This window comes from Papio anubis, chromosome 13, assembly GCF_008728515.1.
Source record: "Papio anubis isolate 15944 chromosome 13, Panubis1.0, whole genome shotgun sequence".
NCBI classification, from domain to species: Eukaryota; Metazoa; Chordata; class Mammalia; order Primates; family Cercopithecidae; genus Papio; species Papio anubis.
In genome coordinates, this window is record NC_044988.1 from 48,939,806 (window position 1) to 48,962,376 (window position 22,571).

The following is a 22,571-nucleotide window of genomic DNA, read 5'->3' on the forward strand; positions in this document are numbered from 1 at the left end:
CACCCCTTTTCCCCTCCACAATGTTAAGACTTTGAGAAAGTTAAATTCCACTTTGGGTGGAGCCACACATGAAAGATTCCATTCCACAGGAAAAATTTACTGAGAACATCTCTGCCAGAGGAAGAGAAGCCATTTCACAGTCTTAATTAGAACAAGCCTTCCTTTGACAATCAACCTAGACAATGTTTATAGCTACACAGTCTCTGTACAGTGTGTCAGCATTTCACCTCCTCCCAAATGGGGTGAGAGGCTGTACAAATGCATTCAACTAGTTGCTTTACTAATTACATCACACATACCAGAGTTACCAAGGCTGGCTGAATCTAATTACATTCAATGCATCTACATGAAGATTTCCAATACACCCAGAAAGATGTTTTAAAGATTTCAAGCCTTGGAATAAAGGCTGTAATGAAGTCGGGCCACATTATTCTGTTGGTCTGGGGTAATATAAACACAAGGCAGGGCTCTGTGTATATGATTCTTCCTGCTGTAAACTCTGGGAGGGGCCGTATGGAACAGAGGATGCTTTCCACATTGGATGGATCCCTTCAGAGAATTCTGTGTGAGAGTGCAAATATCTCTCAGCTCTTTGGATGCCAAAGAAATCTACAAGACTCTCACCTGCCCCCTTTCATTTCAGAAAACTTTACTGTGCACCAGGCCTTATCAGCAACTCTGGGAGATGAAACAGGGAAAACAAAGATGAATGAGACAAGCTCAGGGCAGGCCAGTGGATGAAGAATCCCAAGCAGCCTAATTATTCAGTACTATTTTAAAAGAATGTTCTTTAGTTCTTTGTTAGATATTTATTTAGTGATGGTGGGAAGTAAATGCTTTAATAATCATTGTATGCAGCAGTAAATTTACCTACTTTACCTCCATTGGTCGAAATAAAATGTTCAAATGACTTATGTTCATTTTTAGAGCTCTTGTTTTCTTCCCTGTTTTAAATTGTGGTTTGTTTTTAAATCAGACCACTTCTTGGACAAAGAAACATATTAAAGAGTTTTGAGTTTAGGCAATAAAATAATTCAATAATTGCCAATAAACAACACTCTACCAGCCTTATGTGGTTTCAGAATTGTGATACCTTCAGGCCAGAGTCCCCTGAGTGGTCTCAGGAGACTGTGGCCATTGGTTCACTGCAAATTGCATGAGCGTGTCACAAAAACTCTCTGCAATGTTCCTTGGACCCTGGAAAGAGGTGCTTTTCATTCCAGGGTGCTATCAACTACAGCAAGAGAAAAACTCATTCCTGTTTTGCCCTTCATGTAGGAATAATACCATGTAAATGAGTTAATTGGTACATATACATTATTATATATGTATTATTTCATTTATTCAACAAATATTTATTATGTGCCCACTATGTACCAGGACTGTTCCAACTACTGAGCTTATTTCAAAGAACAAAATAATGTCCCTGTTTATATAAAGTTTACATTTTATTAGAGTGTAGGGAAAAATAATAAACAACTAAACAAATCTATGGATTAATTTTAGATAACGATAGGCTCAATGGAGGAAATCAAATAGGAAGATGTGATGAAGAGTAAGAATGCTGGATATTCAAAAGCTCAAGACCTATGCCGTTTTCTGATTATGATAGGGGGAGCTGAGTTAGATTTTTATTTGTAATTGGGTTGAGATCTGATTGTTGAGAAAGAACTGCCCATGCAAAGACTTGGGGGAAAAGCAGCCCAGGCAAAGGCAACAGCAAATGGAAAGGCCCACATAAGCTTGTAGCATCGAGGAACAGACAGAAGGCAGGCAGGGCTGCAGTGGAACACCCAGGTAAATGATAAGGGAATGACAGGGCAGAGAAGAGAGGCAGATTTTACAGGCTATGATAAGAAGATTACATTTTATTCTAAATGTAACGGAAAACCATTAAAAGGTTTAATAAAATGAGTAACATGATCTTATTTACCCTTTTAAGAGATTCTGCCAGTTAGTATGTAGAGAATAGATTATTATGAGAAAAAGAATGGGAATTGGATGAATACTTGAAACATACCACAGGAATCTAAGCAAAAAATAAGGGTGGCTTAGATGATGATTACAATTGTGCAGTGGAGGTGGAGAGAAACAGTTGGGATCCAAATATGTTTTGGAGGTGGAGCCTACAGGACTTGCTGTGGTGTGGTATAAGGTGTGGGAAAGACTGGAGTCAAGAAGAACTCCAGAACCATTAGCCAAGATGAGGAAAACGGTGGGTGGGAAGGCAGCAACAGATTTGGAAGCACAGGAAATCAAGATTTCTGTTTTAGACATGATCTATGAGATGGTGTTGCCTGAATCTGTATATATCAAGTTGGCGGCTGGATGTACTTGCTCAGTGGACAGGTCAGGGCAAGAAATATAAATTTGGATCACTTTCTTGTAGACAGTATTTAAAAGCCATGGGCCAAGAGAGTGTAGACAGAGATTAAGTTCAAAGTTCACTGATGTATTAGTATCCCTTTTTAGATCAATGCTTCCGGAAGCTGCTTGACTGGTCCACTTCTTATCAAGCTCTGAACACAGGGCCTGCTCTCAAGGAGTTCACAACCTAAGAAAAGACAGGCAGATGGCTAGAAAACAGTGTATTGTGTATTATATATAATGAAAGTATGGGCTGGGCATTGTGGGAAAACAGAGGAGAGGATGACTAATAGCTTGAGTCATGAGGAAGACAGCATACAGAAAAGGGCATTGGAAAGGGTCATGAAGCATAAGGACAGTTTTCCCACATAGCGGAAAGGAATTAACATATGCAAAGGCATGGAGCAGGCCATATTGGTGAGGTTCTGTGAAATAAAATATATATATCATATCCCAAAAACTAGGGCCATGCTTAATGGGGAGACATAATAAACATTCTCATTAAAGTCAGCAACAAAACAAAGGACTTCCATATTCACTACTACCTTTTAACACTAGTCTTAACACTAGTCTAGAGATACATGCCAACACAATTAGGAAATACAAGAATTCACCAATTCAGAACTCACCAGGAGGTCTAGTTATCAGTATTTGCAGATGATATGATCACATGCTTATGGGGAATAATAAAAGAGTAGGAAAAAATATTAAAATGAGTAAGAAAACTTAAAAAGTAAGCTATATATATAATTAGTGTCAAAAAGAAATCAACAGCCTCAAATATCAAAACAACCATCAGTTGGAAAGTAGAGCAGTTCCCATTTCCAACAGCAGCCTAAAGGATAAAATAACTAGAAATCTAAGAAATGTGATTTCAATGAAAACACTGACAGAACTTTTTTTCACTAAACAGATTTTAAACTCGTATATGGTAAATATATAGCAATGAGAATATTTAGAAAAATTCTGAAAAAGAAAAGTAAGAAAGACAGACTGGATGTACCAGCTGGTATAACATAAAGCTAGAGTAATTAAAACATCATGGTCCTGATTTAAAAACTAAAATCCAGAAGCAGACTCCAAAACATATGAGAATGTAAAATATGACAGAGGTGGCATTTTATATCGGTGGTGAAAAACACATAATTAAGCGAATGGTGTTGAGACAACTAGGTAGCCATTTAGGAAAAAAATAAAGCAGGATTACTAAATTTATCCATCAGACCAAAGTAAATTCCTGATGGGTGTAAGTCACTAGAAAAACATGGAAAAATATTTTATAATCTTAGAAATGGAAAGACCAAAGTATGAGAAAAAAAAATACCAGGAACCATAAAGAATAAAATGTATACAACTCTACAAAAACTAAAATTTGCGTACAAGAAACACACAAAATTAAGACAGACAATGGTAACATGCTTGGGATACCATTTGTAATACATGTAACAAAGGACTAATTCTCTAAATATATATAATCACCAAAAATCTGTCAGAAAAAGGCCAAAAACACAACAGAAAAATGGGCAAAGGACCGGGATGGAAATGTCCCTCTCTGTGGCACACACTCCCCCAGCACATACACACTCCAAAAGGATTTAAAACACTTAAAACAACATTTAAAAGAAAGCAAATAAACTACACTTCTTACGTTTCAAATTATCAAATATCAAATCCTTGAATGGAGTACTATTGGGAGAGTAGAAACAGCTATTCACTTGAATTGTTGCCGGGATTATAAACTGATGCAACCTCTCAGCAGAGCAACTGAATACTCATCTAAAAATGTATAGCACTTTTTTTTTTTTTTTTTTTGAGATGGAGTCTGACTCTTTAGCCCAGGCTGGAGTGCAGTGGCGCCCTCACGGCTCAATGCAAGCTCCGCCTGCCGGGTTCACGCCATTCTCCTGCCTCACCCTCCGGAGGAGCTGGGACTACAGGCGCCCGCCACCAAGCCCGGCTAATTTTTTGTATTTTTAGTAGAGACGGGGTTTCACCGTGTTAGCCAGGATGGTCTTGATCTCCTGACCTCATGATCCACCCGCCTTGGCCTCCCAAAGTGCTGGGATTACAGGTGTGAGCCACCACGCCCAGCCCTAGCACATGTACTCTTTTACCCTGATATTCTACTTTGGAGAATTTATTCTATAGATATGTTGGCACATGTGCATAAAGTTATAGCCACAAAGATATTCCTGCAGCTCTGTTTATATTAGCCAAAGAGTGGAAGTAACCTAAGTTATCATCAATAAAGGAGTGGTTTCATAGATAATGACATTTCCTTACAATAGTTCATCAGAAACCATTCGAAGATTTGCTCTCTGTGCTAACCACCACCAAGACACAGTGTTACAATTTTTATAATAACGTGAAAAGTAATCTATCATTTCTAGAAAAACAAAAAGATACACACATTTATGCTTGTATATATAAGAAACCAGCAGCCGGGTGCAGTGGCTCATGCCTGTAATCCCAGCACTTAAAATTAGCCGAGTGTGGTGGCGGGTGCCTGTAGCCCCAGCTGCTGGGGAGGTTGAGGCAGGAGAATGGTGTGAACCCGGGAGGCGGAGCTGGCAGTGAGCCGAGACTGCGCCACTGCACTCCAGCCTGTGTGACAGAGCGAGACTCCGTCTCAAAAAAAAAAAAAAAAAAAGAAAGAAAGAAAGAAAGAAAAGAAACCAGCAACAGTGTTTGCCTTTAGGGAGAGGAAGGACATGGTTGAAACATAGGGATGGGAAGGAGACTTACACATACCTGAACCATGTTCCTGCATCACCTGTTAAAAATCAACTACGAGGCAGAAAGTTGAAGATCATAGTCATTTTACACTGTGGCTTGAGATGAGGATGTGTGTTGATGGGGAAGTTGTGGGGGCAGAGATGACGCTGAATAACAAAATCAATCTTGTGGAATTATGAGCATTAGAAAAATGTTCTTAACACTTAGCACTGGCCTGTTGTAGGTGTCCAGTAAATGTTAGCTATTATTACCCATGGATTACATAACAGGAACACACATCATTTAGTGAAGTGGGAGGTTTGATTTGCAGGTTTAACTAGGATAGAGTGAATTCTCCTCCCGTTACTCTTTCTGTTGCACACCCAGATGGTAAGGTTTGGTGAAGGCCACCTGTGAGTCTCTGTGGGCCCTGACTGTTAGGTGAGAGCCAGGGGCTGGCCTAGAGCCACATTTCATACCCCAGCCTCAGCCCAGAAGGCGTCCAACCCAGAACACATCTTTCTTCTTGGAGAATGAACCCTACAATAACCCCTGCCCTTCATATTTTAAAATCTCCCTTTCCATAGAGGTGGGCTCCCAGCAACCATCCTGGTCCTGTGTGCTCCCTCCACCATCATAAACACAATTGATTGGATAAGGTGTGGACACCTGACTCAAGCTGATCCAATCAGATTTTCTTCTTTGGGAATTTGGAACTTGAACTTGAGCCAAGTCAACCTCTATGTGGCTGGAAATACGAGACATAAATATGGGAGCTGTGAATCAGAGCAGCAGCAGAAAAATCCGGTCCTCTATAAGAAAAAAGAGAAGAATCAGTCAAAGAAGGCTTCCAGTTTCTGGCTCTAATCCCCGCCACAGGCACAGTTACATTAGTGCCTTTATATTTTGTGAAATGTTTCTGGGTTCTTCGAATTTATGCCCTTTTCCTTTTTTGTTGTTGTTGTTGTTTCCTTAAGCCAAGTTGACTGGTTTCTAGGTTGTCAGTTTTTTTGTTTTGTTTTGTTTTGCAATTAAAACATCAAAACCAATACAGACACTGAAAACATTGTAAATCCCAACCTCCTATTGATTGTAACAGAAAAATATGGGTGAGGCCAAAGTAACTGCTATCAAGCTTGAGATCAGTTTCGATACCTCTCCCCAAAGCCAAGCCATGTGTAGGGGAGAGGATGTCTATTACATGTAAGTGACCAGAGTACTTAGGGCAGCTCAAAGTGGTAGTGGAGAGGAGGGGAGGGAGAGCCGGATGTAAGAGGCTCCCCCAGATAATCTTCCATGGCTGTTGCATTCGTTTCTGCCTTCATCCGTTTGGTGTTGCTATAACAGAATTCCTGAGACTGGGTGATTTATAAAAGAAAGAGGTTGTTTCAGTTCACAGTTCTGTTAGCAGGAAAGTCCGACAGCATGGCACTGACATCTGCCAAGCTCTGGCAAGGGCCATGGGCTGCTTCACCTTTCGGTGGAAAAGCAGAAAGGCCAGTGGCCACACACAAAGAGGCAGGCAAGAGGGGCTGGGCTCACCTATAACAATTGCTGTCTCAGGAACTAGTCTATTCCCTGCAATCCTTCCTCGCCTCTGCCTGGCTCCTGGTGGTGGCCATCGATTCTTGGCATTCCTTGGCTTGCAATTGCATCATGACAATCTTTGCCTGTGTCCTCAAATGAGGATCTCCCTGTGTGTCTCTGTCTTCCCATGGGTGCTCTCCTCTGTCTAAACTTCCCTTTTCTTCTAAGGATTCCGCCATTGGATTAGGGCCCACCTTAACGACCTTATCTTAACTTGATTACATCTGCAAAGATCTAATTCCCAAAAAGGTCACACGCACAGACACCAGGTGTTAGGACTTCAGTATTTTTTGGAGGACACAATTCAACCCACAGCTGTGGTCAAAGGGAAGAGGAACTACTGCTACTCCCTGCAATGCTTATCATTCATCCAGGAAAACAGAAATCATGCTGAGAGTTTAAAGCAGAGGGGATTTGGTGCAGAGAAGAGGTAACAGGTGATAGAGAGGCTGAGAAGCCAAACAGGAGACGGCATACAACCCAGAGATTAGCAAGAACAGAAAGTTGCTACCATGCCTCAACTGCACAGACAAATGGAATGTCAGGGTTAGGCAAGACTTGGGGCCTGGGTCACCTACTAAGTGGAAATGGAGGAAATTGGAACCAGGCAGGAGCAGAGAAAGAGGGTAGACATAGCTGGGCTTCCTCCCTCCTCCCACCCTCCAATCTCCTGCCAAGGCCTCACTGGCCAGGGATCTGGCTGACACCGGAGACTGCAGGGATGGCTTCCTGCCACACAGAGAGAGCAAGGACTGGGAGGGAATAGAGCTGAGGGCAAGCAGCCCAGGCCTGGCCTAATGTCCACTGTGCACCAGACTTTTAAAGTCTCACAACAACTTAGGATGTGAGAATTACTGTTCTAATCTTACAAACACAGATGCTGAGACTGTGAGAATATCAGTAACTCACTCCAGAGTGCCAGTTCCGAGCTCCATTCCGTCTTGGATCTGCACATGTGGTGGCTCTAGGGGCTGTGGCTCCTTCCCCTCCACCTTTGCAGGTTCCATTCTGATTCCTTCTTGCCTCTATCTGTGCTGTCCCTAAATACACATTCCCCATACAAACAAACCACATGAGGAAAAACCCTTCTGTAAGGGACCCAGTGGACAAGGACAGACTCAACAACCATTGGGTCACCATCGATATTTCCTCCCTTGCCCTTTGGGCTTTTGCTCAGATCTCAGGCCATGCCTGCTCCCTGTCTGACTCCCCCTCTCCCTCTCAGACCTGACCCTGTAAACATCCTAACCCTGCTTCCCTGGCTAACTTCTTTTTCATCCTTGAGATCTTATCCTAGTCATCACGTTTTCCAGGAGGCCTACTCTGGCCCCTCAGACCAGCCCACCATGTGCCCTTTGGCTGCAGACAATTCCTCTTTCATTATCCTCATGCGCTTTGCGATTGTGGCCTGGTGGGACAACCTGCTGAGCCGTTCGTTCCTGGGTGTTCTGTTGTTCCATGTCTTCATTTTTACCGGGTGCCTGGCTTTCTATTCCTTTGCTGTGGGGATTTTTCCAGAGCGAAAGTGGAAGCTGAAGGAAGACGTTGCTCTTCATGTAAAACACCCAGTCCTCTGCAGGCAGGGCAAAGGGAGAGAGCCCTTCCTTCAATGGCAGGAAGATAGAGGAGAGAAATTCTCAAGGTGGATGACGGTAGACAGATGCTGAGCTTAGCAGAGACCAGACTGAAATGTAGCCAAGGGTTAGTGGAATGCTTTTCCCCTGAACACATTTACTAAAAATTCAGCCTTTTAAACAATTTTTTTTTTGAGTCAGTGTCTTGCTCTGTCACGCAGACTGGAATGCAGTGACACAATCGTGGCTCACTGGAGCCTCAAACTCCTGGCCTCAAGAGATCCTCCCACCTTGACCTCCCAAAGTGCTGGGCTTTTTAACAATTTTAAGTCATATGTTGCCATGGCTTCTGTTAAGAATATGACAGATGATAGAGGAAATAAGTTGAACAAGAAGTACCCAGTCTCCTATTAGAAGCTGCACAAGAGTACCCACTCCACTATCATCCAAGAGTGGCTCAGGCCCTATTCTGCGGACCACCCCCTCCCCTCCCTGGATAGAGCCTGCCTGTGTCTCCAACAGAAGCACGCCTAGGGAGCTGTGAATAGCCCTCAGACAGATGGCCCAGGTGTGCACCTGAGGAAGCCAGGGCCTTGTCATGGACTTTCCAGCTCAGGTGGAGATTCATATGCCCACAGGTCACATTGACACAGCAGAACACGCTGAGCTGCCTCACAACTTGGCCTGCTTGCCCATCTGGAGACTGAGGTAAAATAGAGATGTTGGCAGTAGCTAGGATGGACCAGAAACCAGAGGCCCTTCCTGTGTTTTCATAATCCTCGTGAAGGCCCTGGGCTTCTGGTGCAAACCTAGGAGTTGGAATTTCCTGCTGCCCTGGCAGGATGAAAGCTTACAGTCAGCTTTGACTTAAAAAAAAAACAAACAAAAGTGTATATTTTTGCACATGAATTGTTGACTGAGGTTCATGCCCACACGATTTGTTTAACGTCCGACTTTTCCAAGTCCCTGACAGCCAAGACTGCCTGAACTCGTGGCCCAACGCATAGTAAGTGCTCGGTCAATATTTGCTGAGTCAAGTGAATGGGTAGTTTTGGAAGTCAAATCTTGGAAGAGCATTTCTCTATTTCCTCCCGGCAGACCCTGCAGGCATCAGCTCCAGGAGGTATTTGTCCTGACAGTCCCCTAAACCCTGCTGACACATGAGCAGACACTGCACAACTGCACTGGCGGTTTCTGTCCAGGCAGGCACTCCCTCTGTGGTGAGAAATACCTCTGAAGTTGCCTAGCATCTTGGGGCTCCTTGCCCATCTTTTCAATTTTCAAGTGCCCCAAGCTATTGTGAATGTGTTCAATGTTTATATTCCAAGCAGCTTGAATCTATGCCTTGCAAAAATGCAAGTTGGAAAGTTAATTCATTCCTTTATGTCAAGGTAATTGCAATTTCACCCTAATCCTCTCTTGTCAAAGACATTTCTACAATGCAGGGAGTTATCTTTTACAAGAGACACTTCAAGGTGATTTAATAAGAACACTTGCTATGAGTCACATTTTCCCTGTAGTCATCTACTCTTCAGCTTGGGAGAACAGGGCTTCAAGTACAGAAGAGAGAAGGCATTTGGCTAGTCACATAACCCACTTACACACTCTCAGTCAAATGTACACCTTCAAGAGAAAAAGAAAGCCCTAATGAGCACTTGTGGTAACTAAGGTGCTAAACGAGATCTTTCAAAGCAATGCTATTTTTGTTTGTTTGCTTTAGGGCAAGCTATATTCACTCAGTGCTTTGAAACTTAAGACACGTATAAATTTCACGACTGCGGACAAAGAGGAAATTTGATACGGAGATTAATTATTAATTCAACATTTACTGAGCCCCTACTATGAGCTGTGCTAGGGACTTGGCTGCAACAGCACACAGGCTTGCCTGCCAGCTGCCCTCGCCAAGCTAGTGGTCCAGCAGGACTGCAGATGTTAAACAAATAACAAAGGCCAAAGGTCTCTCTTTCTCTCTCTGTCTGTGTCTCTTTTAAATGCAAAACTATAAATTTATTTTATATACTCCTTTTTACTTCATCTGCATGATAAAAGGAATACAGATGGATTTTTTAATGTAACCAAATTCCCATCTCACTGCACAGTAGGAACAAGTGGACCCACTCTTCACGGTTTCTAGTTCTCCCCTCACAGTGGAGCGCATCAAAAGGCAGAGGACATTGGCTGGGACGTGACCAAGTTTCAGGGAATTTGGGTGTGAAAGGCCAGCAGGCAGCTTTATCTTGAAGACTGTTCAGCTCCACAGGGTGACAGATTCTCCCACCAACCATGCCTCTGTCAGCCTCAGCCCAAGAGAAAATTGAGCTAAATAAGAGAGGTCTCAGTGGAAATTAGACTGGAAAGACTCACCATAATGGCTCCCTGAAAAAAATACATAAACAAAACACATTTTTCCATCCAAATTAAACAATTAGGTCAAGAGGGCAACTTTGCCAAGTGCCACTTACTCCCACCTCCAGCTGGAATTTTCTGGGCATGCCAGCACTGGTGTTACTTGCTGTAGGCAGATTCTCTACCCATACTTACAAAAACCCACACCAGCTACTTCTGATGGGGTTCTTAGCATGCCTCTTTCAACTGGATTTCTAAACAAGGAACAATGTAATTGGCAGGTAATAACAGGTTAACAGGATTGTCTTAACAGATACTGGTACCTTTTCAGTTCAGAGTTTCACCAACCAAGAGGTTCTATACAGAAGATTCACACATTGGAGCCATGTGATGAGAGGCCAAAACACTGGAGAGCTGTAACCCTGAATGAAGGAGTCAGGTTTGCATATTGATCAAAAAAAAAATTGCTATTCTTATCCCTGTGTGGCATCATGCTTTGAATATGATCATTTAAGATGTTACTTGGAGTGTAGCTATCTTGAACCCTTGGTGAAATGAAATGGGATAGAAAGGAATAAGATTGTTGGAGGCTTTAACTACTGTTCCACACTTTTGAAAGTTAGAAAAACAAAGAGCAACAGCAGCTGCCTCTGTGTTGGTAATCGTATTTTCCACCAGCAACTGGCTCCCTTTGGTTGGAGCCAATCCTTTGCCGTAATAGAAGATCTAAGCTGCCAAGAGAAGGTCCTCATGTTCAGATAGAGCAACAGAGTGGAGCATTTGAAATGAGGAGCTTCACACCAGTCCCCTGTGGGTCTGAGTGCCTGAGGCTCCCTGCAATGAGTGCACACAGTCATTATGCTGCTCCACAGAAAGAGATGGGAGCTGGATGGCTCCTTCCCTGATGACCCTTGTATGAGCTAATGATCCTACCAGAAATGCAAAACAAAACAAAACAAAGCACTAGGGGTGTAATTTCAACACAGTGACAAAAGCTTAAGCTGAGGTTGCCACAAAGGGTGTGGGAAGGGGTGTGGAGTATAGGCATGGGTGCAGCCAGGGCTGAGAACAACTAGATTAGCTGAAAACAGCTGCTTTTCTTCCCCAAAATATATGGGTGAATAATGCACCCTGTTTTCCAGGGGGATAATGCAAACAAGTGCTCTGTCAAGGTAATTTTTGTATCCTACAGGGATGGCGGGGCCATATGGGGAACCACAGCTGTGGAGTGGGGATGTAGTATTGCTTGGAGCCAGATGTGTGGATCCCAAAGCAGATGTCAGTGCTCAAAATTAATAGGAATGGGAGAGCCATGCCTAGATCTTTGCTTTGAGATATAGTCATAGTACCCAAAAAGGAAGTTCCAGGAGTGGAGAAGGTAGATTTAGAGCTGGGCTGTCTGAAGGGAAGGCAGGGAATGGCTTATGCACCAGCAGGAAGCCAGTTTCCACCTTGCATATCCAGTGAGGTTGCCACAGGGCATGACCTTCATTCCTGGGGTGCCCTGCCCTCAGCTCATTTGGTGTCTGTGGTGCTCGGTGGCTAGAGTTTGGTTCTGTGTATGACATGCAACTTGGAGGGGGAAATGTACTTCAGTTCAACCAACACGAGTGTATATTCACTGGGCATCAGGTACTGGGATTTCAAAAAACGGGACATTGATATAACACACTGATAATGGAGCCAAAATCTAAACCACTCTGGAAAATCCAGGGTGACCACTGTACTTAAGTGCCACAAATAGCTATTTTGCATAAGCAAAGCTTTGGGCTTGAAGGCTTTGTTCGTGCTTATGGTGCTCACTCATGACCTTTCTCAGGAATTAGTGCTGCCATATGTTGGAGATTTACCTGTATTAGATTTTCACACGCATGAGACTCGATCCTTGGCTTCAACTCAGCAAATGTCTATCTCTCTAGGGCTTCCTATCCAAATCTTTCCAGTCCTTTCAAATGCCTGTCTGGATGAGAACAATTTTGGACTTTCAAAACAGAAGCTAAGAAAGGCCTAGTGAGCCCCAGTAGTCTGATTGCATCCTGTGCTCATTCGCATTCTACTCGGACTTTCTGCCATAGAAATCTGTTTGTTGTAACCCAACCACACTTCTAGCAAAAGGTAACATTTGGGGACCCTGCTCTAACAAATTTAGAGTAACCCGATTCCATGTTTTCTGCACTGAGCAACATGTACAACTCTGACCTTGAAAATTATGCTGAATCTCAGTTACTGAGTCACATCTGTCCAAGATTAGCAGCCCCGAGGGCTGGGATGCTTGGTGCTAGTTGCGTATTAGAATCACCTGAGAAGCTTGAAAAAGTGCTGGTACCTGGCACCCCACCACCAAAGATTCTAATTTAATTGTTCGTGGTTGGGACAATGTTTTCTTTTAATCTTTGCTAGGCTTCATAATATTACTGCTAATCGCTTTTAGAGAGTGCGTGCTTATAATCAAACTCCCAACCTGGCTTACTACAGCCCCTGTATTTCCTCCTTGACACCATTTAGCAATGACCCATGGACTTTTGATGACTGGACATCTTTAGTTCTCTAGATGGAAATCTGAAGATGAAGGAGACCTTCTGTGCCAAATAGAAGCCCGCTATTTTTAGTGAAACTAATATATGCCATCTGGTCTTCGTGAAATAATTCTGAGGTTTCTAAGAATTTCCCACAACACTGAAGATCGGTGGCTTAGAGTTTATTGACCCCCAAAGAGAAGGGTATGTTTTACTGTGAGACACAGTTGTCCTTGCCATTTTCCAGATATTACCCACTGTCTTTGCATTGAATTACCTTAAAAGTATTGACTCACAGAAGCAACCCACATGGTTAAATCCAACTGTAATCCAAAGGCCTTGGTCATCAACAAGGTTTTCTCCAACTATAGAAAAATCTGCTCCCCAAAGTTGCCACATTCTCATTCTCTCCATCTAACAAAAAAGAAACAAACTCTCCATTGTCTGGCCTACTTGGATCTTTTTATCTCAAAGAATTTAAAAAAAAATGCTTATGATGGCTTGGCATGGTGACTCATGCCTGTAATCCCAGCACTTTGGGAGGCCAAGGCAGGAGGATCACTTGAGTCCAGGATTTCGAGACCAGCCCGGGGAACATGGCAAAACATCGTCTCTACAAAAAAAAAAAAAAAAGCCAGGAATGGTGTTGCACACCTACAGTATCACCTGAGTCTGGGAGGTTGAGGCTGCAGTGAGCCGAGATCGCACCACTGTACTCTAGCCTGGGTGATAGAGTGAGACCATGTCTCAAACAAACAAACAAATAACAACAACAAAAACCAAAAAACCAAACACCAGCTTATTTTGAGAGTTGGGGGAAATAAATGACGAAGGCTGGATTCATTTTAGACTCACTTCTAGTTCCTCAGTGAACTTGGAATGTACGCCATTCTTGATATTTATAATTAATCCTAAGAAAGAGGGAAGTCAAAGATTGCTGGATTTTTCTCTCTCCATGCCATTTAGGAGTATCTCAAGACTCTTTCCACTGGAGTTGAAAAACACCAGGTCCTAGTTCTGAGTTACTTCTGATACTGAGGTGTTCTTCCTAGGTTTTCAATACATTTTGTTTACATCTCTACATGTTTCATTATCTTATTTTTGTTAGCTGGGTTTGTTTCCTGTCTGCCTCCCATGAGGTCCTTCAGGGCTGAGGCTGAATCTTTTCTCCTAAATGTATCCAGTCTGACCCAGAGTCGGTACTCAAATGTGTGACTATAAATGAACGCACAAGTGAATGATGTATCAGCTCCCCCCAAAGCTAGCTGCAAGGAGCCTAGCTGGAGGACAAGAGGGAAAGGCCATGGCCACAAGGGAGTACCATGCGCGGAGCCTGGACTACAGAGATTTATTGCTAAGGCTTATGCTTTTGCCTCCATTTGCCCACTGTTGTTTTGTCAGTCAATATCTGTAGTTGTTGAATAACATTCATTTATACATTATTTAGTAGGTATAATCAGTCAAAGTCCCCATGATCATGGCCCTGCTTTTAAAACTTGCCTCTTATCTGTAAACACATTTCCTGAGCTGCTTTATCTTTTCATCTTGTCTAGGTGATCTATAGCAATATTCCAGAACCTGCCTATTTTTTTAAATCCCCTGATGGATTATAAATAGCCTCTTCTAAACCTCCCCAAAGCTTTGACGGCAAATTCCTGCTTTCTAAATTACTATCCACCTCTTGCTCTGCACTCAGACCCCTTCAGGAGGCTGTCCTCCTTCCCCAGGGCAGACACAAAAGCCTTCTACACTTCCCTGGCTTCATGCTAAAGGAACACTATGGCAACGACCAATGTTTGGAACGATTGCAGCCGAACACACACATCACTCACTGCTTCAAATGCCTAATAGCGGTGATTAAAGAAGAGAAATCTGGCATAAAAGAATGGCGGGAAAAGAAAGCAAATGAGAGAGAACAATGAGTGACAGGAGAAAAGGAAGGAGTGAGGAGAGACCTGAGGGAAACCTGGGAGAACAGAAATGAAGACAAGAAGGGAAAAGGGAACAATGGGGAACACAGTGCACCCTGGCCTGCTTTCTTTGACCTTAGGCCCTGCACATTTGCTAAAACACCCAAGTCTGTCAAACCACCACTGAAGCAAATGCTGTTAGAAGAGGCAAAGTGGCTGGAAAGAACTCGGCGCTCTGTGATGCCTCATGGATCCTTTCTATTCCACAGATAAGAGAGAGAAAAAGCCCCATTGCCTAGCTTCCTAGATTGTGGAGAAACTGCTGGGCACATGGTGGATCCTGGGACCTACTGTTCTCAAGAACTTGCTGTAACGGGCACCTTGGATGTATACTTATGAAGGATTGTGTTTCCAAGACACTTCCTCCTCCACTCAAAATTTATTCACACTTGCAAACAGGAATCATCTCCTACCCAAACCCCCATGACCATCTCTCAGGCCAGAGTTGAACAGCCAGGTGGCCCTTCTCTGAGCTTGACTCTTTCTGTGTATTAATTTTCAATTTGAAGTCACAACCTAATCCATTAAGAAGCACTTATTCTCAGCAAACCTCTTGAGCAAGCTCTCATTTGCTATTTCTCAGTATAAACTCATTCCTACCTTCCGGTTCAGTGTTGACACTAAATTTGGCACAGTGGCTCAGCACCCACCTTCATCCCTGCATCAATCTCCAATTTGTTTTCTCACGCCTCCACACCATCAAAATCAGCCTCGGCTTTTCTGAATCCCCATGGGGCTTAGCAGATGGGGTGGCACTTCATAAACCCAGTCTATGCAAAGCTGTTAGCAAAAATGCACAGAGGGCAGCCCCTTGGCCTTCAGTGGGTATGCTCTGAGCTGCTCCAAAGGTATCCTTAAACATGGTATCATTTTGAGTCTCTAAACTGTAAATAGTTAATTCTTCTCTAAAATTTATGCCCCTTGCCATCCCTGAAAGTGGGTAAACCCCGCTGGTTTTGAGTGAACATCCTTAAAAAAAAAAAAAAACTCCATTTCTTAGGATTCAAGTCTACATGATTGAAGGACACAGAAATGTGCAAACATGTTCCCAAAGGCTTGATGCTATGTAATCGTAGGCCCCTCTTCCCTGGAGCTAATCTTTATTGTGAGTTTACCATGTTCCAGGCATTTGCTCATTTTCAGGCATTATCTCATTTGATCCACCCCCAGACTCCAGAATGATCTTTAAAACAGAAGTCAGATGATGACGCTTCTCAGCACAGAACTCTCCAGTGGCTGTCTCACTCGGAGGAAAAGTAAAATCCCTACTGCAGGCTGTCATGAGGCCCCTGTGAGCTCTCCAGTTGTGTTTTCTAGAGAATCACCTTTCAGTTCTGCACTCTAGCTTGTCTTGCTGTTCCTCTCACTTGTCAACTAATTCCCCTCTCTCCCCTAATGCTTGTCTTTTTTACTCTCAAATGTCATCTTCTCAGGGAGAAGATGGCCGCCCAATGTACACTGTACCTCATCTCCACCCTACATCCCATTCGCTGCTCACATTCTCTTCATTGCACCCCTACTGTCAACCTGCTACATATTTGTTTACCGTTTCCGCCAACTAGAAAGTAGCTGGAGAAGGACAGGACTTTAATTCACTTTGAATCCCCAGGACCTACAAGAATGGTGTTTTCAATAAAACATTTTTTAGTAAATAAATGCATTAAAGTATTCTTCTTATCTCCATTTTACAGTTGAGAAACAGGTTTAGGGAGGTTAACTAAGGTCTTAGAGCCAGTAAGTACAAATAGTACTATGGGCTCACCAACCGCTATTCCCAAGTTCAAAATGCCTTTTTGGGAAATGTTTTTGCCATGGTCATTCAGTTGGGGGTGATTTGACCAAAATGGGAAGCTGAGATGGAACAAGATGAACAAGAAATCACCAGAAGCTGACTCCATAAGCTGGGTCTGGAGTCTGCTATGCACACTCACACTCCTCCAAACTCACTCCAAACTCACTCATGTAGGTTCTCCTCACCTCACTCTTGACATTGACCAAATTCAATCCTTTATTAAATATATACCACAGCATTAAAGTGCAAGACAGATAAGATCACATAAATTTTTCAACATTTTGGGGAACAATGTGACACTGCTATTAATATTTATAAGTATCTTGGAACCATTTACTAGATGAAATGTTTGTGTAAGGGAAAATATTATATAAAATTACACAAATCAACCTCAAATACACTAGTCTGTAAACTCCTAGAGGGTAGATACTGTGCTATATTCTCCCTGATTAGCACCACAAATGACCTATAGTCGGAATTCGATAAATGTTATTGAATTGATAAATATCTTTGGAAACGAAATTTTAGTCTGTAAGAGCAGATTTGGATAGTGGCATCTTTTCTGGGCCAGGCAATGACACACAGTTGTATGAAAACAGTGCCAGAGGAGGGTCAGCTACATCTGAAAGAAAGTCATAATCCCAATGGAAAGTTTTACAAATGAAATATATAGTTGCATGGAATATCCTGTTATAAGAGCAGAATCTGCCACCTTAGTGCTGGGAGGGAATATGTGTTGTTGGAATGTGTCCTCTAAACAGCCAGTCAGGAGGTGGGTTGCTCTCCAGCCATTAAAAACATCCCAGAGGCCAGGCACGGTGGCTCTCACCCGTAATCCTAACACTTTGGGAGGCTGAGGAGGGCAGGTCACTTGAGGTCAGGAGTTTGAGACCAAGCCTGGCCAGCATGGTGAAACCCTGTATCTACAACCCCATCTGTACTAAAAATACAAAACTTATCCAGGTGTGGTGGTGCCTATAGTCTCAGCTACTCAAGAGACTGAGGCAGGAGAATTGCTTAAACCAGGGAGGCGGAGGTTGTAATGAGTTGAGATCATGCCATTGCACTCCAGCCTGGGCAAAAGAATGAGACCCTGTCTCAAAAACAAAAACAAAAACAAAACAAAACAACAACAAAACCATCCCCAAGGGAAAGACAAATGGCCATGATTTACAAACCAGAAACTTGAATTGGTGAAGCCATAAACAGGCAGTCTAAAAAAATTCCAGCTGAGACTTTTCCTCTATATAATCTCTTCTTTTTGCCTCATGCAGGCCTCAGAGCTCTGCCGTATTTCCCTTCAGCAGGGAAAATGAAGCCCCACTGAGGAACAAAATTTCCACCAGTTCCCCTGCTTCCTTGGGTTTGTCCAACTGTCTGGGATATCAGGAAGTGTCTTCAGGTATCCAAAACCTTTTGGTTCAAGAAACAATATAATTCCTTATCCAACCACCAAACTCCTAATGGGAGGAAGGCCAGTCTTCAAAGTGGGCAGCCATCCAGATGACATTCTAGATTCCTCCTACTGACATGGCAACACAGGGAACTTCTACTTGAGTGAGTGCAGGACATCGTGACTAGCTTCTGATGAACATAATATGGCAAAAGTGATGGGATGTTATTTCCATGATTAGGTTATAAAAGACTATGACTTCCACCTTGCTAGCAGACTTTTTTTTTTTTTGAGATGGAGTCTTGCTCTGTCACCAGGCTGGAATGCAGTGGCATGATCTCGGCTCACTGCAACCTCTATCTCCCAGGTTCAAGTGATTCTTCTGCCTCAGCCTCCCAAGAAGCTGGGACTACAGGCGGGTACCACCACACCCACCCAATTTTTATATTTTTAGCAGAAACGGGGTTTCACCATGTTGGCTAGGATGGTCTCCATCTCTTGACCTTGTTATCTGCCCACCTCAGCCTCCCAAAGTACTGAGATTACAGGTGTGAGCCACCACGCCCGGCCAGCAGACTCTCTTTCTTACTGGCTTTAATAAAGCAGTCTGGCAGTTTGGGAAGCCCAGGTGGCAAGAAACTGAGGGTGTCCTTCAGCCAACTGCCAGCAAGGAACTGGGGCCCTCAATCCAACAGCCCATGAAAAAAACTTAATCCTGCCAACAATCACTAAGTGAACTTGGAAACACCATGCCCTAGTTAAACTTTGAGATTACCTGGCCAGTATCTTGGTTGCATCCATGGGAGAGGCCCTGAGCTGCAAGATGTAGCCAAGCCATATCTAGATTACACAGAAACTGTGACATAATAAATATGTATTGTTTTAAGCTGCTAGCTTTTGAGGGCAATTTGTTACACAACAAAAGATAACATAATATATTAAAAATGTAATGAAAACTTGGTGAGATACACATGCAAAGATTCGTGTTAAATGTGTCCAAAGCTTGGGATCATAGGATACTTACAGTAGATACTCTCTGGAGGAGAAGTATGGCATCCTACTTCACAATGCAAAGCTGTTCATGCTATTCCAACCTCCACCCCCACTATAGCTGCCCATTTATCCACTAAATCAAGCACAAGTTCCTTACCCTAGCAACAAGGTCTGACATCATGTGGCCTCTGCCTATTTCTTCAGTTTTATCTCCTGCTTTCCTACCACTTGCACTCCATCTTTAGGTCATACCAAACTACATGTAGTTGTCCCAAATGCTGTATGCTTTTCCCTTTGTCCATACTGTTCCCTCCGCCTAGAATGCCTTCCTGTACGGGTTCGGTTACAAGCATCTTTGGTGCTCTGTAGAACTCCATTCAAATCCTTACACTGTCCTCCCAACTGTCTTATACCACATGTCCACCTGTCTCATAACCTTTGGTTTCTTTGTCTACTACCTCTCTAGCTGTAAGCTCTGGATTGAGCCTCTTCTTCAACTTGGGATCCTCAGAGCTAGTTTGCAGTCTGGCAAATCACTTCAGTCAACAACTAACGAAAGAATAACTGTGGGATGGACCTGCCAGGAGGAGAAACAATTATTTATTGGCCTAACTGTAATTTATACCACACTATTGAAATAATAGGTAGTATACAATAAAAGGACCTACATTCGGGAAGCACACAAAATTAAAAGCCACATGGAAGGATGAAAAAGCAAATCTGCCAAACAGCAGGCATATTTGTCACAATGGAGGATTACATTTCATCCTAACTTTGCCATCAGACAAGCAAGAAAATTCCAAGGAATTATGAATTTGCCTACACCTCCCAATTGGGTTCATCCTCAAAATTCCTCCATTAAAACAAAAGAAAGGCTTCCACATGGTTTGTCAAAATTATTCAGGTTTCCATCCTATGTATCAGTTCTCCTCACCTTCCTCGTGTATTAAATCAGTTCAAAGAGAAAGAGGAGGGGATTTTAAAATGAATATCTTATTTTTATGCCCTTCAGGAAATCTGCCTCCCTCCCCATTTGTTACCAACTAAAATTGACAAACTGATCCAGAGTTAAATCAACTTAGGGATCATTCAAGGAGTGAAACCAATCACATTTTACATAAAGAAATGCTCAGAGAAGGCAGCAATTATACTTTATCAGAGAAAATGTCTTTCTTACAAAGTATAGACGTCAAGTGGAGACGTTTGGTGATCCTTTTAAAACACCTTTAAATCAGAAGTAACTTAGCATGGATGTCCTTCATTTTGAAGAAAGAGAAAATATTTGATGATTTGATGATTCATCAGAAGTTTGTTTCTATTCAACAGGTTTATTGTTGTGAGGGATTTCAATGGAAAATTAATAATCAGCCTTGGAAAAGAAATGCCTTGAATCCTATGAAACTAGGATGACTTAAAAAGTTCTATTTCTGCTCAATCAACTTACTGAAAATCACCAGCATCTTTGATCTACAGAAGGGAATATTTCCAAAAGCTAAGCGAAAATCTCTCTTTCTTTAGGTCATAAATCAACTCTGCAATCAAGACTATGGAGAATCCTTACAGGGCAGATGGCTTTGAATTTTATAAATTGGTTAGGTGTGGGGACATGATCGATAGTTTGATGATTTGACTAAGTAAAATGTGCTGAAAAAAATCACCTGTAGGGAGGTCTTGGATGACTCTGCACAAACATTCTTGAACCTGAAAATCCAAACTGTGAGTCATATTGAGACTAACAAAGTTAATATATGCCACCAAAGGAGAAGGCTATATCATCTCAGGGAAACAATTTTTGACTGTAGTTAGTATTTAGGAAATAATGCATTCGTTGAAAGGTAAAACTGGCAGTAGGCTTACGATGGCAATGGGCAGTGCCAGCAGTGGCTGTGGCATCCTGGAGCAGGAAGATTTGGTGCAGTTCTAGTGCAGCACAGGCCAGAGTGACGATTCTGACATTTGGGATGCTATAGCACTGATAAAAGTGGATAATAAAGCTGTGGCTTCATTTAAACAGGCTCTAAAGAATGATGACATTTGCGAAATTTCAGATAAACCAAAAAGCATGCCTAGTAGAAAATCTGCTAAGAAGAATAAAAGCCAAGAAAAGAACACTGCAACTTTCTTGAAGTAGTAGAAAGTTCGGGACAAATGTTCTGCCATTTGGTCAGAAGACAGCTGCATTTACCCAGCTACCATTGCTTCAATTGATACGAAGAGAGAAAGCTGTGTTGTGGTTTACACTGGATGTGGAAATAGAGAGGAGCAAATCTGTCTGATCTACTTTCTTCAACCTCTGTAGCTAATAATATAGGACAGAATGCTCAAGAGAATGAAAACGAAAGTCAAGATTCAGTGCTACTCCATGGAATTCTGGGACCAGGAAAGCCAGGTCAGGTCTAAGATTCAATAGCCCACCACCCACACCACCCCACTTCCTATCATGCTTGCTGCCTCCATTTCCTTCTGGGCCACCAAAACTTCCCCCACCACCTGCCACATGTCTAGATTTTCTTTATGATATTAATGCTTTAGGAAGTATGCTAATCTCTTGGTCCATGAGTGGCTAGCATACTGGCTATTATACAGGGTTGAGGCAAAATTAAAAAGAGAGAGGGTGCTCACATTCCAATTAATGAGTAAATATGCCATTATTATAAAAGTGAATCTTACTTTTGTAAAACTTTATGGTTTCTGGCAAACAAATGTTTTTGAATATTTTTAAATTTAAAATGTTAAAAAGTTGAAAGGTTAATGTAAAAGAGTATTAAAGACATTTTGATACTAAAACTATTAGATAAAAGGTTGAGCTACATCCCTACTAGAATTATCATGGTATCAAAGTATCACCTCACCAAAAACTTACTGGTTGGTTGTGTGGAAAAAATATACTTTTACAATAAAGAGTTCCTTAAGCTCTGATGACATTTTACATCACTAGTAGTCAGAAAAAAACAGACATGTTTTCTGATCTGTGATGCAGTATGTCCTATACATACTGCACTGTACACTCTATGACCTATGAAGTGCTCTGGCAAAAAACTTTAACTGAAATTCAGTCAAGCCTTTAGATCTAATTTCCTGTTTGCAGGAAATGCTGGGGATAGAGCAACAAGTTAAATGACACCACTAAAGAAATGATCAGACAGATCCAGAATATAGAATGTTGTAGAAGATAACTGGCCTCATCGCTTCAAAATATCAGTGTTGAAAAAAAAAAAGTGGAAAGGGTAACTCTTCTAAAGTTACTTAAGAGACATCATAACCTAATGCAATGTGGAATCTTTGATTAAACCTAAGGGGCTGAGAAAATTTGAATAT

The 22,571-nt window shown here is 42.3% G+C and overlaps 1 pseudogene; it reads left to right on the forward strand.

Moving 5' to 3' along the window:
- Positions 1-19,941: 19,941 nt before the first annotated feature.
- LOC116270023 lies at positions 19,942-21,886 on the forward strand (annotated as a pseudogene).
- The last annotated feature ends 685 nt before the right edge of the window (positions 21,887-22,571 follow it).